This window comes from Leuresthes tenuis, unplaced genomic scaffold, assembly GCF_036924035.1.
Source record: "Leuresthes tenuis unplaced genomic scaffold, fLeuTen1.0.hap1 SCAF_86, whole genome shotgun sequence".
NCBI lineage: Eukaryota > Metazoa > Chordata > Actinopteri > Atheriniformes > Atherinopsidae > Leuresthes > Leuresthes tenuis.
Window position 1 is genome coordinate 163,715 of NW_027325440.1, and position 14,346 is coordinate 178,060.

General features: G+C 41.9%; 2 non-coding genes across 2 annotated transcripts; both read right to left on the minus strand.

Annotated features, from left to right (window-relative positions):
• Positions 1-408: 408 nt before the first annotated feature.
• Positions 409-592, minus strand: LOC140286375 (U2 spliceosomal RNA). The gene has a single exon (XR_011911204.1). It is a non-coding gene; the product is annotated as a U2 spliceosomal RNA (small nuclear RNA).
• A 308-nt stretch (positions 593-900) lies between these two features.
• Positions 901-1,014, minus strand: LOC140286355 (U5 spliceosomal RNA). The gene has a single exon (XR_011911186.1). It is a non-coding gene; the product is annotated as a U5 spliceosomal RNA (small nuclear RNA).
• Between the last annotated feature and the right edge of the window lie 13,332 nt (positions 1,015-14,346).

Below are 14,346 nucleotides of genomic sequence, written 5' to 3' on the forward strand. Positions count from 1 at the left end.
AATATCTCTTTCAGGTGTTGCAGCCATCGAAAAGGGCCCGATTGTTCCTACTTGGTGAGCTTTGCTTGGTTGAGACGCTTGCCCCCCCCCCCCCCCCCCCCTGCTCCTCGGCTGACCAAGTAGAAACAATCTATTCGATGGCTGCCTTGTCTTTTACTCTGTGCAAAAGACAAGGCAGCCACAAACACCACGGGAACACCGTATTGAGGCTTTGTTCTGACCACTCATTCGGTGTCGCGTTTCTTTCAAGCAATTCTCCCGGTTAGCCCGCACTCGGCTCGCTCCCAGAGCCGTGTTAAAGTCCACTTCGCATTCACTCTCTTTTCTCAGCAGATTAAAAGAAAGTTTCATCTTGGGCTCCCTGAAACTTCCATCCTGCACCGCTGTTTGCTTTTTCACAAGAGCAGAGGAGAGCGCACCGTTCCCAGCGGCACTGCAGTACCGGGTCGAGGCTTGGAGTGAACGGAGCAAGCTTCTTTTTCAACTCCTATTCTTAAAAATCCATTTAATATGTTGTCCTCGTATAGAGGACATATTAAACTGATAAGAACAGATACTACACTTGATCTTAGCCAAAAGGCTGAGAAGCGATAACTGTCCACTGTTTCAGGTCCGAGGGCCCTTGCTGGCACAATGCGCACTTGTAGCAGTGTTCTTTTTATGGCCATAGGTGGCCAGAGTGTCACGTTGCACCTCCGCCCACCCGCTGCACTGAGCACTCTTCAGCCCTTTTAAATGGTATAACTTTGCACTCCCGCATGCTCCAGCAAGCACCATTCAAGCAACAACTTTGCACTCCAGCTTCGAACATCGGCACAGTCGCAACAAGTAAGGCGACTCTACTCAGAGAAGTCACTCTGCAAAGTAGCAAGATTTCTTTTGCACAGACAGAAAGGGCTTCACCCGCAAAGGTAAAGCCTGCCAAAAATAGAAACAACTCATTAGTGCTGCTCTCCACGGAAGTCTTTAGTAAAAGGCGAAAGACTTGTATGTTATGAAGAGAAACCAGAGTACGATTATCCGTCACTGCAGGAGCAGGGCATCAGGCTAGTTGGCATAGCCACCTTCCCCATGGTGAGCTTTGCTTGGTTGAGACGCTTGCCCCCGCTAATCTGTTACATGTAAGGCAGATGTCAAATTCACCGAAATAGGATCTAAGGGTATTCGGCCAATCGAGCTGTAGCAGCTTCGGTAAAAGAGTATAAGTTGAAGAGTTTGTGAATAAAGGTGTGCGCACACATAGTGAGCTGTAGGAAAATAGGCAGGGAGCAATGCCGGCTGGGGTATATGTTCTTGTATGTTGTCTGACTGTTTGATTTGAATGTGTTGTGTAAGTGTCCTGTTGAAGGTTTGGGCTTTGACACTTCACTGTGGTTGTTAACTGTGTGGTGTGTCCTGAAATGTTATATGTTTGGGCTGTGTGACATGCTTAATGCTTGTCAGTAGCTACCCACTTATTCATATATAGCAACTGACAACATAAGAAGTCTGGACATACTTTGATAGTAGTTGTAGAAGTATCCTTATTGATAATAGATAAACTAATTCATAGTGATAGAACAGTAGATGAACAGGTGCCTGCACGTCTCACGAAAATAAAATGGGTGTATGATTGCTGACGGCAGAGCAATACTGCCAAACTTATGAGTTCTTGTGGCAAACTTGATTCAGTGTCTTGACGTGTATACGCTGTTTCGCTGACTTGATTGTCACAAGAAACAAAGTGTGTTTGATAAGATCCGACCATTTTATTACGGGAGGATCAGTATGTATGGATTCTGATGTGACTGATAAACCCATTCGTATCTTAAGCATAATCTAATACGTGAGACAACGCCCTGGCACACAATCAAAAAAAAAAACACACATTACACACACACATTTCTGAATTGAGAAAAGAAATTATTTTAGAGGAAGCAGTAGAGTTTAGATCCCACATTTGTTGATAGGCATTCATTTATTTCTTCACTTCTGATGAAGTTTCAACAATAAACAACAAACTTTGTATTATGAGAAAGAACCAGACTCATTCTTCAGGAATCCGAAAATAAGCACGAATTCGGATTCTCCTATAAAACGAATTAATTAACTCAAACCAAGTTAAGACTGCTTTGTCCTTCATATTTATTCATGTCTAATCAAGTTTCAACGATAAACAACGTTGTACTTTGTAGAATGAGAAAGAACTTCTTCAGCAATAAGCATCTCTCGACATATGACGAAATACAGATTTTGCTATAAAATTAATTTCTTCTATCAGCGTGACTTAAAACTGTTTGTCCTCCTTATTTATCCACTTCAAATCAAGTTTCAACAATTAAAAAAAAATTGTAGTTTGAGAAAGAACAACTTAATCTTCAGCAATAAGTATAAAAAGAGGGTAACAAAAGGTGCAAATGCCAACCATACATGACTAAAAGGTGGAGCGGAAGTATTCAGCTGCAAGTAGGTGTGAATGTTCGACCATAATTTGTAAAAAGTGGGTAAGAAAAGGTTCGAATGCCCGACTAAATATTAACAAAAGCGGGAGGAGAGGTCTTCGGATGAGAGTGGGTGAGAATTTCCTACCATACAAGTATGGTGGAGAGGAAGCTGTGATTGGCCGACAATAGTAAAAAGCAGGTGAGAAAAGGTGCGAATGTCAAAACATACATGATCAAAACAGGGAGCGGAGGTGTTTGGCTGCGACAAGGTGTGAATGTCCACCCATAATTAATGAAAAACGGGCAACAAGTAGGTTCGAATGCCCAACCATATATCATCAAAAGCAGGAGTGGATGTGTTCGGCTTCAAGAAGGTATAAATGTCCATCAATAATTGCTATAAAACATGAAAGAAAATTTTCGAATATCAAACCGCACATAATCATAAGCGGGAGACGAGGTGTTCCGCTGCAAGAAGGTGTGAATATCCACCCATAATTACTGAAAAATGGGTAAGAAAAGGTGCGAATGCCCAACCATACATCATCAAAAGCAAGAGTGGATGTGTTCGGCTACAAGAAGGTTTGAATGTCCGACCATAGTTTGTAAAAAGCGGGTAAGAACAGGTTTGTATGCCCGACTGTACACAATCAAAAGAGGGAGCGGAGTTGTTCAGCTACAAGAAGGTGTGAAAGTCCGACCATGGTTTGTAAAAAGCGGGTAAGAACAGGTTCGTATGCCCGAATATACACCATCAAATGTGGGAGCGGAGGTGTTCGGCTGTGAGTAGGTGTGAATCTCCAACCATAATTGCTGAAAAATGTGTTAGAAAAGGTAAGAATGCCGGTCCATACATCATCAAAAGCGGGAGAGGTGGTGTTCGGCTGCAAGTAGGTGTGAATGTCCAGCAATAATTACTCACAAATGGGTAAGAAAAGGTAGTATTGCCAGACAATACATGATCAAAACAGGGAGCGGAGGTGGTTAAGCTGCAAGAAGGTGTTAATGTCCGACTAAGGTTTATAAAAAGCGGGTAAGAAAAGGCGCGAATGCCCGACAATGTATGATCAAAAGAGGGAGCGGAGGTTTTCGGCTGCAAGAAGGTCTGAATGTCCATCAATAATTGCTAGAAAACATGAAAGAGAATTTTCGAATATCAAACCGCACATGATAATAAGCGGGAGAGGAGGTGTTCAGCTGCAAGAAGGTGTGAATGTCCACCCATAATTACTGAAAAATGGGTAAGAAAAGGTGCGAATTCCCAACCAAACATCATCAAATGCACGAGTGGATGTGTTCGGCTACAAGAAGGTTTGAATGTCCGACCATAGTTTGTAAAAAGCGGGTAAGAAAAGGTTCGAATGCCCAAACATACACCATCAAAAGAGGGAGCGGAGGTGTTCCGCTGTAAGAAGGTGTGAATGTCCGACCATAGTTGGTAAAAAGCGGGTAAGAAAAGGTTAAAATACCCGACTGTACACAATCAATAGCGGGAGCGGAGTTGTTCGGCTAAGAGAAGGTGTGAAAGTCCGACCATGGTTTGTAAAAAGCGGGTAAGAAAAGGTTCGTATGCCCGAATATACACTATCAAAACCGGAAGCGTAGGTGTTCGGCTGCAAGAAGGTGTGAACGTCCGACCAAAGTTTGTGAAAAAGCAGTTAAGAAAAGGTTCGAATATCTAACCAAACATAATCAAAAGCGGGAGCAGAGCTGTTCGACTGCAAGTAGGTGTGAATGTCAGAGAATAATTTGCAAAAAGCTGAGGAGAAAGGGTGAGAAATCCCGACTATACACCATCAAATGCGGTAGCGGAGTTGTTCGGCTGTGAGTAGGTGTGATTCTCCAACCATAATTGCTGAAAAATGTGTTAGAAAAGGTAAGAATGCCGGTCCATACATCATCAAAAGCGGGAGAGGTGGTGTTCGGCTGCAAGTAGGTGTGAATGTCCATTAATAATTGCTTTAAAACATGAAAGAAAATTTTCGAATATCAAACCTTACATGATCATTAGCGGGAGAGGAGGTGTTCAGCTGCAAGAAGGTGTGAATATCCACCCATAATTACTGAAAAATGGGTAGGAAAAGATGCGAATGTCCAACCATAAATCATCAAAAGCAGGAGTGGAGTTGTTCAGCTACAAGAAGGTATGAAAGTCCAACCATGGTTTGTAAAAAGCGGGTAAGAGAAGGTTCGAATACCCGAATATATACCATCAAAAGCGGAAGCAGAGGTGTTCGGCTGCAAGAAGGTGTGAACGTCCGACCAAAGTTTGTAAAAAGCAGTTAAGAAAAGGTTTGAATATCCAACCGAAAATAATCAAAAGCGGGAGCAGAGCTGTTCGACTGCAAGTAGGTGTGAATGTCAGATCATAATTGCTGAAAAATGTGATAGAAAAGACTAGAATGCCGGACAATACATCATCAACAGCGGGAGAGGTGGTTTTTCGGCTGCAAGTAGGTGTGAATGTCCAGCTATAATTACTCACAAACGGGGGAAGAAAAGGTAGTATTTCCAGACCACACATGATCAAAACAGGGAATGGAGGTGGTTCAGCTGCAAGGTGTGAATGTCTGACTAAAGTTTGTAAGAACCGTGTAAGACAAGGGGCGAATGCCCGACAATGTATGATCAAAAGAGGGAGCGGAGGTTTTCGGCTGTAAGGTCTGAATGTCCAACCACAATTTGTAAAAATCGGGGAAGAAAAGGCGCGAAAGCCCGACTATACACCATCAAAAGCGGGTGCAGAGGTGTTCAGGTGCAAGAAGGTCTGAATGTCCGACCAAAAATTACTGAAAAATGGGTAAGAAAAGGTGCGAATGCCAAATCATACATCATCAAAAGCAGGAGCGGATGTGTTCGGCTACAAGAAGGTTTGAATGTCCAACCATAGTAAGTAATAGGCGGGTAAGAAAAGGCTCGAATGCCCGACTATATACCATCAAAAGCGGAAGCGGAGGTGTTCGGCTGCAAGACGGTGTGAACGTCCGACCAAAGTTTGTAAAAAGCATTAAGAAAATGTTCGAATATCCAACCAAACATAATCAAAAGCGGGAGCAGAGCTGTTCGACTGCAAGTAGGTGTGAATGTCCAGCCATAATTACTCACAAACGGGGGAAGAAAAGGTAGTATTGCCAGACCATACATGATCAAAACAGGGAGCGGAGGTTCAGCTGCAAGGTGTGAATGTCTGACTATAGTTTGTAAAAAGCGGGTAAGACAAGGTGCGAATGCCCGACAATGTATGATCAAAAGAGAATGCGGAGGTGTTCGGCTGCAAGGTCGGAATGTCCAACCATAATTTGTAAAAACCGGTTAAGAAAAGGCTTGAAAGCCCGACTATACATCATCAAAAGCGGGAGCGGAGGTGTTCAGCTGCAAGAAGGTGTGAATGTTCGACTAAAGTTTGTAAAAAGCTAGTAAGACAAGGAGCGATGTCCCGACATTGTATGATCAAAAGCGGGAGCGGAGGTGTCCAGCTGTAAGTAGGTGTGAATGTCCGACCATAATTGCTGAAAAATGTGTTAGAAAAGGTAAGAATACTGGACCATACATCATCAAAAGCGGTAGAGGTGGTGTTCGGCTGCAAGAAGGTGTGAAAGTCCGACAATGGTTTGTAAAAAGCGGGTAATAAAAGGTTCGAATGCCCGAATATACATCATCAAAAGCGGAAGCGGAGGTGTTCGGATGCAAGAAGGTGTGAACGTCCGACCAAAGTTTGTAAAAAGCAGTGAAAAGCGAGAAAAAGCTTTTCGTGAGTTCTGCATGATTTGGGATTTTGCTTATAAAATGCATTACGTCACTCAAACTATGTTAAAACTGATTTGTCCTTCATATTTACCATGTCTAGAAAGATTTAAACAAAAAAACAACGTTGTACTTTGCAATAAAAGAAAGAGCAAATCTAAAGTTTCAGGAATCCGAGTATAAGCCTGCTTTCATGAGTTCTGCACGATTTCGGATTTTGCTATAAAATGAATTGCTTTGCTCAAACCAAGTTAAAACTGCTTTGTCCTTCCATATTCATCAATGTCTAGATCGACTTCAACAAAGAAAAACATTGGACTTTGCAGTAGAAGAAGTTGAAATCCATCTACACATTGATAAATATGAAGGACAAAGCAGTTCCCACTTGCCCATAAGAAAATAAGGTTATTCTCGGATTCCTGATCCTTCAGTTTTGCTCTTTCTTCTACTGCAAAATACAATGTTGTTCTTTGTTGAAGTCGATCTAGACATTGATAAATATGAAGGAAAAAGCAGTTTTAACTTGGTTTGAGTGAATGAATTCATTTTATACATAAAATCCGAAATCGTGCAGAACTCATGAAAATAAGCTTATTCTCGGATTCCTAAAACTTTTGATTTGCTCTTTCTTTTATTGCAAAGTACAACGTTGTTTTTTTGTTTAAATCTATCGAGACATTGATAAATATGAAGGTAAAAGCCGTTTTAACATAGTTTGAGTGAAGGAATTAATTTTATAGATAAAATCCCAAACCATGCAGAACTCCTCAAAAGGGTCGTATGGCTTAATCACAAGTGTGGCTCTTTCTCATTCAGGGTAGTATGAGAAAGTTTATGCTTGAAATATATGTAGAAATGGGTACATATGAAGGACAAAGCAGTTTTAACTTGGTTTGAGTGAATGAATTCATTTTATACATAAAATCCGAAATCGTGCAGAACTCATGAAAATAAGCTTATTCTCGGATTCCTAAAACTTTTGATTTGCTCTTTCTTTTATTGCAAAGTACAACGTTGTTTTATTGTTTAAATCTATCGAGACATTGATAAATATGAAGGTAAAAGCCGTTTTAACATAGTTTGAGTGAAGGAATTAATTTTATAGATAAAATCCCAAACCATGCAGAACTCCTCAAAAGGGTCGTATGGCTTAATCACAAGTGTGGCTCTTTCTCATTCAGGGTAGTATGAGAAAGTTTATGCTTGAAATATATGTAGAAATGGGTACATATGAAGGACAAAGCAGTGTTAACTTAGTTTGCGTGAAGGAATTCATTTTATACATAAAATCCGAAATCGTGCAGAACTCATGAAAATAAGCTTCTTCTCGGATTCCTAAAACTTTTGATTTGCACTTTCTTTTACTGCAAAGTACAACGTTGTTTTTTGTTGAATTTCTATCTAGATTGATAAATACCAGCCGAAACTCTGCTGCCACTTTTGATAATTTATGGTTGGGCATTCTTACCTTTTCTTACCCGCTTTTTAAATATTATGATCTTACATTCACACCTACTTGCAGTCGAACACCTTCTCATCCACTTATGATCATGTGCGGTTGGGCTTTCGCACCTTTTCTTACCCATTTTTCAGTAATTATGGGTGGACATTCAGACCTTCTTGCAGCCGAAAACCTCCGCTCCTCTTTTGATCATACATTGTCGGGCATTCACACCTTGTCTTACCCGCTTTTTACAAACTTTAGTCGGACATTCAAACCTTCTTGCAGCTGAACCACCTCTACTCCCTGTTTTGATCATATATGGTCTGGCAATAGTACCTTTTCTTACCCGTTTGTGAGTAATTATGGCTGGACATTCACACCTACTTGCAGCCGAACACAACCTTTGATGATATATGGTCCGGCATTCTTACCTTTTCTAACACATTTTTCAGCAATTATGGTCGGACATTCACACCTACTCACAGACGAACACCTCCGCTCCCACATTTGATAGTGTATAGTCGGGCATTCTCACCCTTTCTCAACAGCTTTTTGCAAATTATGATCTGATATTCACACCTACTTGCAGTCGAACAGCTCTGCTCCCGCTTTTGATTATGTTTGGTTGGATATTCGAACATTTTCTTAATGCTTTTTACAAACTTTGGTCGGACGTTCACACCGTCTTGCAGCCGAACACCTCCGCTTCCGCTTTTGATGGTATATAGTCGGGCATTCGAGCCTTTTCTTACCCGCCTATTACTTACTATGGTTGGACATTCAAGTTAACCTTTTCTTAACTTCACACCTTCGTACAGTGGAACACCTCCGCTCCCTCTTTTGATGGTGTATGTTCGGGCATTCAAACCTTTTCTTACCCGCTTTTTCCAAACTATGGTCGGGTATTCACAGCTTCCTCTCACACCCACTTGCATCCGAAGACCTCCGCCCCAAATTTTGTTGATATTTAGTCGGACATTCGCACCTTACCCGCTTTTGGCAAACTATGGCCTTCTTGCAGCCAAACAACTCTGATCTTGCTTTTGATGATGTAAGGTTGGGCATTCAGACCTTGCTTCACCTGCTTTTCACCAAATATAGTCGGACATTCACACCTTCTTGCAGCCGAACACTTCCGCTCCACCTTTTAGTGTTCTATCACACCTTTTTTTTCACCGCATTTTATACATTATGGTTGGAAATTTTCAACCACTCTCATCCGAAGACCTCTCCTCCCGCTTTTGTTAATATATTTGAACTTTAGTTTGACATTCAAACCTTCTTGCAGCTGAACCACCTCCGCTCCCTGTTTTGATCATATATGGTCTGGCTACTACCTTTTCTTACCCGTTTGTGAGTAATTATGGCTGGACATTCACACCTACTTGCAGTCGAACACAACCTCTCTCGCTTTTGATGATGTATGGACCGGCATTTTTACCTTTTCTAACACATTTTTCAGCAATTATGGTCGGAGATTCACACCTACTCACAGCCGAACAACTCCGCTCCCGCATTTGATGATGTATAGTCGGGCATTCTCACCCTTTCTCATCAGCTTTTTGCAAATTATGATCTGACTTTTGATTATGTTTGGTTGGATATTCGAACCTTTTCTTAACTTCTTTTTACATATTTTGGTTGGACGTTCACACCTTCTTGTAGCCGAACACTTCCACTCCTGCTTTTGATGATGTATGGTTGGGCATTCACACCTTTTTTTGCCCATTTTTCAGGAATTATGGGTGGACATTCACACCTTGCAGCTGAATACCTCCTATCCCACTTATGATCATGTGCGGTTTGATTTTCGAAAAGTTTCTTTCATGTTTTCTAGCAATTATTGATGGACATGTAGACCTTCTTGCAGCTGAACACCTCCGCTCCTGCTTTTGATCATACATTGTCAGGCATTCGCACCTTGTCTTACCCTCTTTTTACAAACTTTAGTCGAACAGTCACACCTTTTTGCAGCCGAACACCACCTCTCCCGCTTTTGATGATGTATGGTCCAGCATTCTTACCTTTTCTAACACATTCTTCAGCAATTATGGTCGGACATTCACACCTACTCAGAGCCGAACACCTCCGCTCCCGCATTTGATGGTGTATAGTTGGGCATTCTCACCCTTTCTCATCAGCTCTTTACAAGTTATGATCTGACATTCACACCTGCTTTTGATAATGTATTGTTAGGCATTCGCACCTTTTTATTTACCCATTTTTCATGAATTATGGGTGGACATTCACACCTTCTTGCATTTGAACACCTCCTCTCCCGCTTATGATCATGTGCGGTTTGATATTCGAAAATTCTCTTCCATTTTTTCTAGCAATTATTGATGTACATTCAGACCTTCTTGCAGCTGAACACCTCCGCTCCAGCTGTTGATGGTGTATAGTCGGGCTTTCGAGCCTTTTCTTCCCAGATTTTTACAAAATATGGATGGACATTCAGACCTTGTTTCAGCCGAAAACCTCCTCTCCCTCTTTTGGTCATACATTGTCGGGCATTCACACCTTTTCTTACCCGCTTTTTACAAACCATGGTCGGACTTTCACACCTTTTAGTAGCGGAACAACTCTGCTCCCGCTATTGATTGTGTACAATCGGGTATTTTAACCTTTTCTTACCTGCTTTTTGCCAACTATGGTCGGACATTCACACCTTCTTACAGCGGAACACCTCCGCTCCCTCCTTTGATGGTGTATGTTCGGGCATTCGAACCTTTTCTTACCCGCTTTTTACAAACTATGGTCAGACATTCACACCTTCTTGCAGCCGAACACTTCCGCTCTACCTTTTAGTGTTCTATGGGGTATTCACACCTTTTTTTTCACCGCATTTTATAGATTATGGTTGTAAATTCTCACCCACTCTTATCCGAAGACCTCTCCTCCTGCTTTGGTTAATATATAGTCGGGCATTCGAACCTTTTCAGACCCGCTTTTTACAAATTATGGTCGAACATTCACACCTACTTGCAGCCGAACACCTCCGCTCCCGCTTTTGATGGTGTATAGTCGGGCTTTCGAGCCTTTTCTTCCCCGGTTTTTACAAATTATGGTTGGACATTCAGACCTTGCAGCCGAAAACCTCCGCTCCCTCTTTTGATCATACATTGTCAGGCAATCGCACCTACTTGCAGCCGAATACTTCCGCTCCACCTTTTAGTGATGTATGGTTGGCATTTGCACCTTTTCTTACCCTTTCTTACCCTACTGATTGCTTAATTAACTCAAACCAAGTTAAGACTGCTTTGTCCTTCATATTTATTCATGTCTAATCAAGTTTCAACGATAAACAACGTTGTACTTTGTAGAATGAGAAAGAACTTCTTCAGCAATAAGCATCTCTCGACATATGACGAAATACAGATTTTGCTATAAAATTAATTTCTTCTATCAGCGTGACTTAAAACTGTTTGTCCTCCTTATTTATCCACTTCAAATCAAGTTTCAACAATTAAAAAAAAATTGTAGTTTGAGAAAGAACAACTTAATCTTCAGCAATAAGTATAAAAAGAGGGTAACAAAAGGTGCAAATGCCAACCATACATGACTAAAAGGTGGAGCGGAAGTATTCAGCTGCAAGTAGGTGTGAATGTTCGACCATAATTTGTAAAAAGTGGGTAAGAAAAGGTTCGAATGCCCGACTAAATATTAACAAAAGCGGGAGGAGAGGTCTTCGGATGAGAGTGGGTGAGAATTTCCTACCATACAAGTATGGTGGAGAGGAAGCTGTGATTGGCCGACAATAGTAAAAAGCAGGTGAGAAAAGGTGCGAATGTCAAAACATACATGATCAAAACAGGGAGCGGAGGTGTTTGGCTGCGACAAGGTGTGAATGTCCACCCATAATTAATGAAAAACGGGCAACAAGTAGGTTCGAATGCCCAACCATATATCATCAAAAGCAGAAGTGGATGTGTTCGGCTTCAAGAAGGTATGAATGTCCATCAATAATTGCTATAAAACATGAAAGAAAATTTTCGAATATCAAACCGCACATAATCATAAGCGGGAGACGAGGTGTTCCGCTGCAAGAAGGTGTGAATATCCACCCATAATTACTGAAAAATGGGTAAGAAAAGGTGCGAATGCCCAACCATACATCATCAAAAGCAAGAGTGGATGTGTTCGGCTACAAGAAGGTTTGAATGTCCGACCATAGTTTGTAAAAAGCGGGTAAGAACAGGTTTGTATGCCCGACTGTACACAATCAAAAGAGGGAGCGGAGTTGTTCAGCTACAAGAAGGTGTGAAAGTCCGACCATGGTTTGTAAAAAGCGGGTAAGAACAGGTTCGTATGCCCGAATATACACCATCAAATGTGGGAGCGGAGGTGTTCGGCTGTGAGTAGGTGTGAATCTCCAACCATAATTGCTGAAAAATGTGTTAGAAAAGGTAAGAATGCCGGTCCATACATCATCAAAAGCGGGAGAGGTGGTGTTCGGCTGCAAGTAGGTGTGAATGTCCAGCAATAATTACTCACAAATGGGTAAGAAAAGGTAGTATTGCCAGACAATACATGATCAAAACAGGGAGCGGAGGTGGTTAAGCTGCAAGAAGGTGTTAATGTCCGACTAAGGTTTATAAAAAGCGGGTAAGAAAAGGCGCGAATGCCCGACAATGTATGATCAAAAGAGGGAGCGGAGGTTTTCGGCTGCAAGAAGGTCTGAATGTCCATCAATAATTGCTAGAAAACATGAAAGAGAATTTTCGAATATCAAACCGCACATGATAATAAGCGGGAGAGGAGGTGTTCAGCTGCAAGAAGGTGTGAATGTCCACCCATAATTACTGAAAAATGGGTAAGAAAAGGTGCGAATTCCCAACCAAACATCATCAAATGCACGAGTGGATGTGTTCGGCTACAAGAAGGTTTGAATGTCCGACCATAGTTTGTAAAAAGCGGGTAAGAAAAGGTTCGAATGCCCAAACATACACCATCAAAAGAGGGAGCGGAGGTGTTCCGCTGTAAGAAGGTGTGAATGTCCGACCATAGTTGGTAAAAAGCGGGTAAGAAAAGGTTAAAATACCCGACTGTACACAATCAATAGCGGGAGCGGAGTTGTTCGGCTACTAAAAGGTGTGAAAGTCCGACCCTGGTTTTAAAAAGCGGGTAAGAAAAGGTTCGAATGCCCGAACATACACCATCAAAAGAGGTAGCGGAGGTGTTCCGCTGTAAGACGGTGTGAATGTCCGATCATAGTTGGTAAAAAGCGGGTAAGAAAAGGTTAAAATACCCGACTGTACACAATCAAAAGACGGAGCGGAGTTGTTCAGCTAAGAGAAGGTGTGAAAGTCCGACCATGGTTTGTAAAAAGCGGGTAAGAAAAGGTTCGTATGCCCGAATATACACTATCAAAACCGGAAGCGTAGGTGTTCGGCTGCAAGAAGGTGTGAACGTCCGACCAAAGTTTGTGAAAAAGCAGTTAAGAAAAGGTTCGAATATCTAACCAAACATAATCAAAAGCGGGAGCAGAGCTGTTCGACTGCAAGTAGGTGTGAATGTCAGAGAATAATTTGCAAAAAGCTGAGGAGAAAGGGTGAGAAATCCCGACTATACACCATCAAATGCGGTAGCGGAGTTGTTCGGCTGTGAGTAGGTGTGATTCTCCAACCATAATTGCTGAAAAATGTGTTAGAAAAGGTAAGAATGCCGGTCCATACATCATCAAAAGCGGGAGAGGTGGTGTTCGGCTGCAAGTAGGTGTGAATGTCCATTAATAATTGCTTTAAAACATGAAAGAAAATTTTCGAATATCAAACCTTACATGATCATTAGCGGGAGAGGAGGTGTTCAGCTGCAAGAAGGTGTGAATATCCACCCATAATTACTGAAAAATGGGTAGGAAAAGATGCGAATGTCCAACCATAAATCATCAAAAGCAGGAGTGGAGTTGTTCAGCTACAAGAAGGTATGAAAGTCCAACCATGGTTTGTAAAAAGCGGGTAAGAGAAGGTTCGAATACCCGAATATATACCATCAAAAGCGGAAGCAGAGGTGTTCGGCTGCAAGAAGGTGTGAACGTCCGACCAAAGTTTGTAAAAAGCAGTTAAGAAAAGGTTTGAATATCCAACCGAACATAATCAAAAGCGGGAGCAGAGCTGTTCGACTGCAAGTAGGTGTGAATGTCAGATCATAATTGCTGAAAAATGTGATAGAAAAGACTAGAATGCCGGACAATACATCATCAACAGCGGGAGAGGTGGTTTTTCGGCTGCAAGTAGGTGTGAATGTCCAGCTATAATTACTCACAAACGGGGGAAGAAAAGGTAGTATTTCCAGACCACACATGATCAAAACAGGGAATGGAGGTGGTTCAGCTGCAAGGTGTGAATGTCTGACTAAAGTTTGTAAGAACCGTGTAAGACAAGGGGCGAATGCCCGACAATGTATGATCAAAAGAGGGAGCGGAGGTTTTCGGCTGTAAGGTCTGAATGTCCAACCACAATTTGTAAAAATCGGGGAAGAAAAGGCGCGAAAGCCCGACTATACACCATCAAAAGCGGGTGCAGAGGTGTTCAGGTGCAAGAAGGTCTGAATGTCCGACCAAAAATTACTGAAAAATGGGTAAGAAAAGGTGCGAATGCCAAATCATACATCATCAAAAGCAGGAGCGGATGTGTTCGGCTACAAGAAGGTTTGAATGTCCAACCATAGTAAGTAATAGGCGGGTAAGAAAAGGCTCGAATGCCCGACTATATACCATCAAAAGCGGAAGCGGAG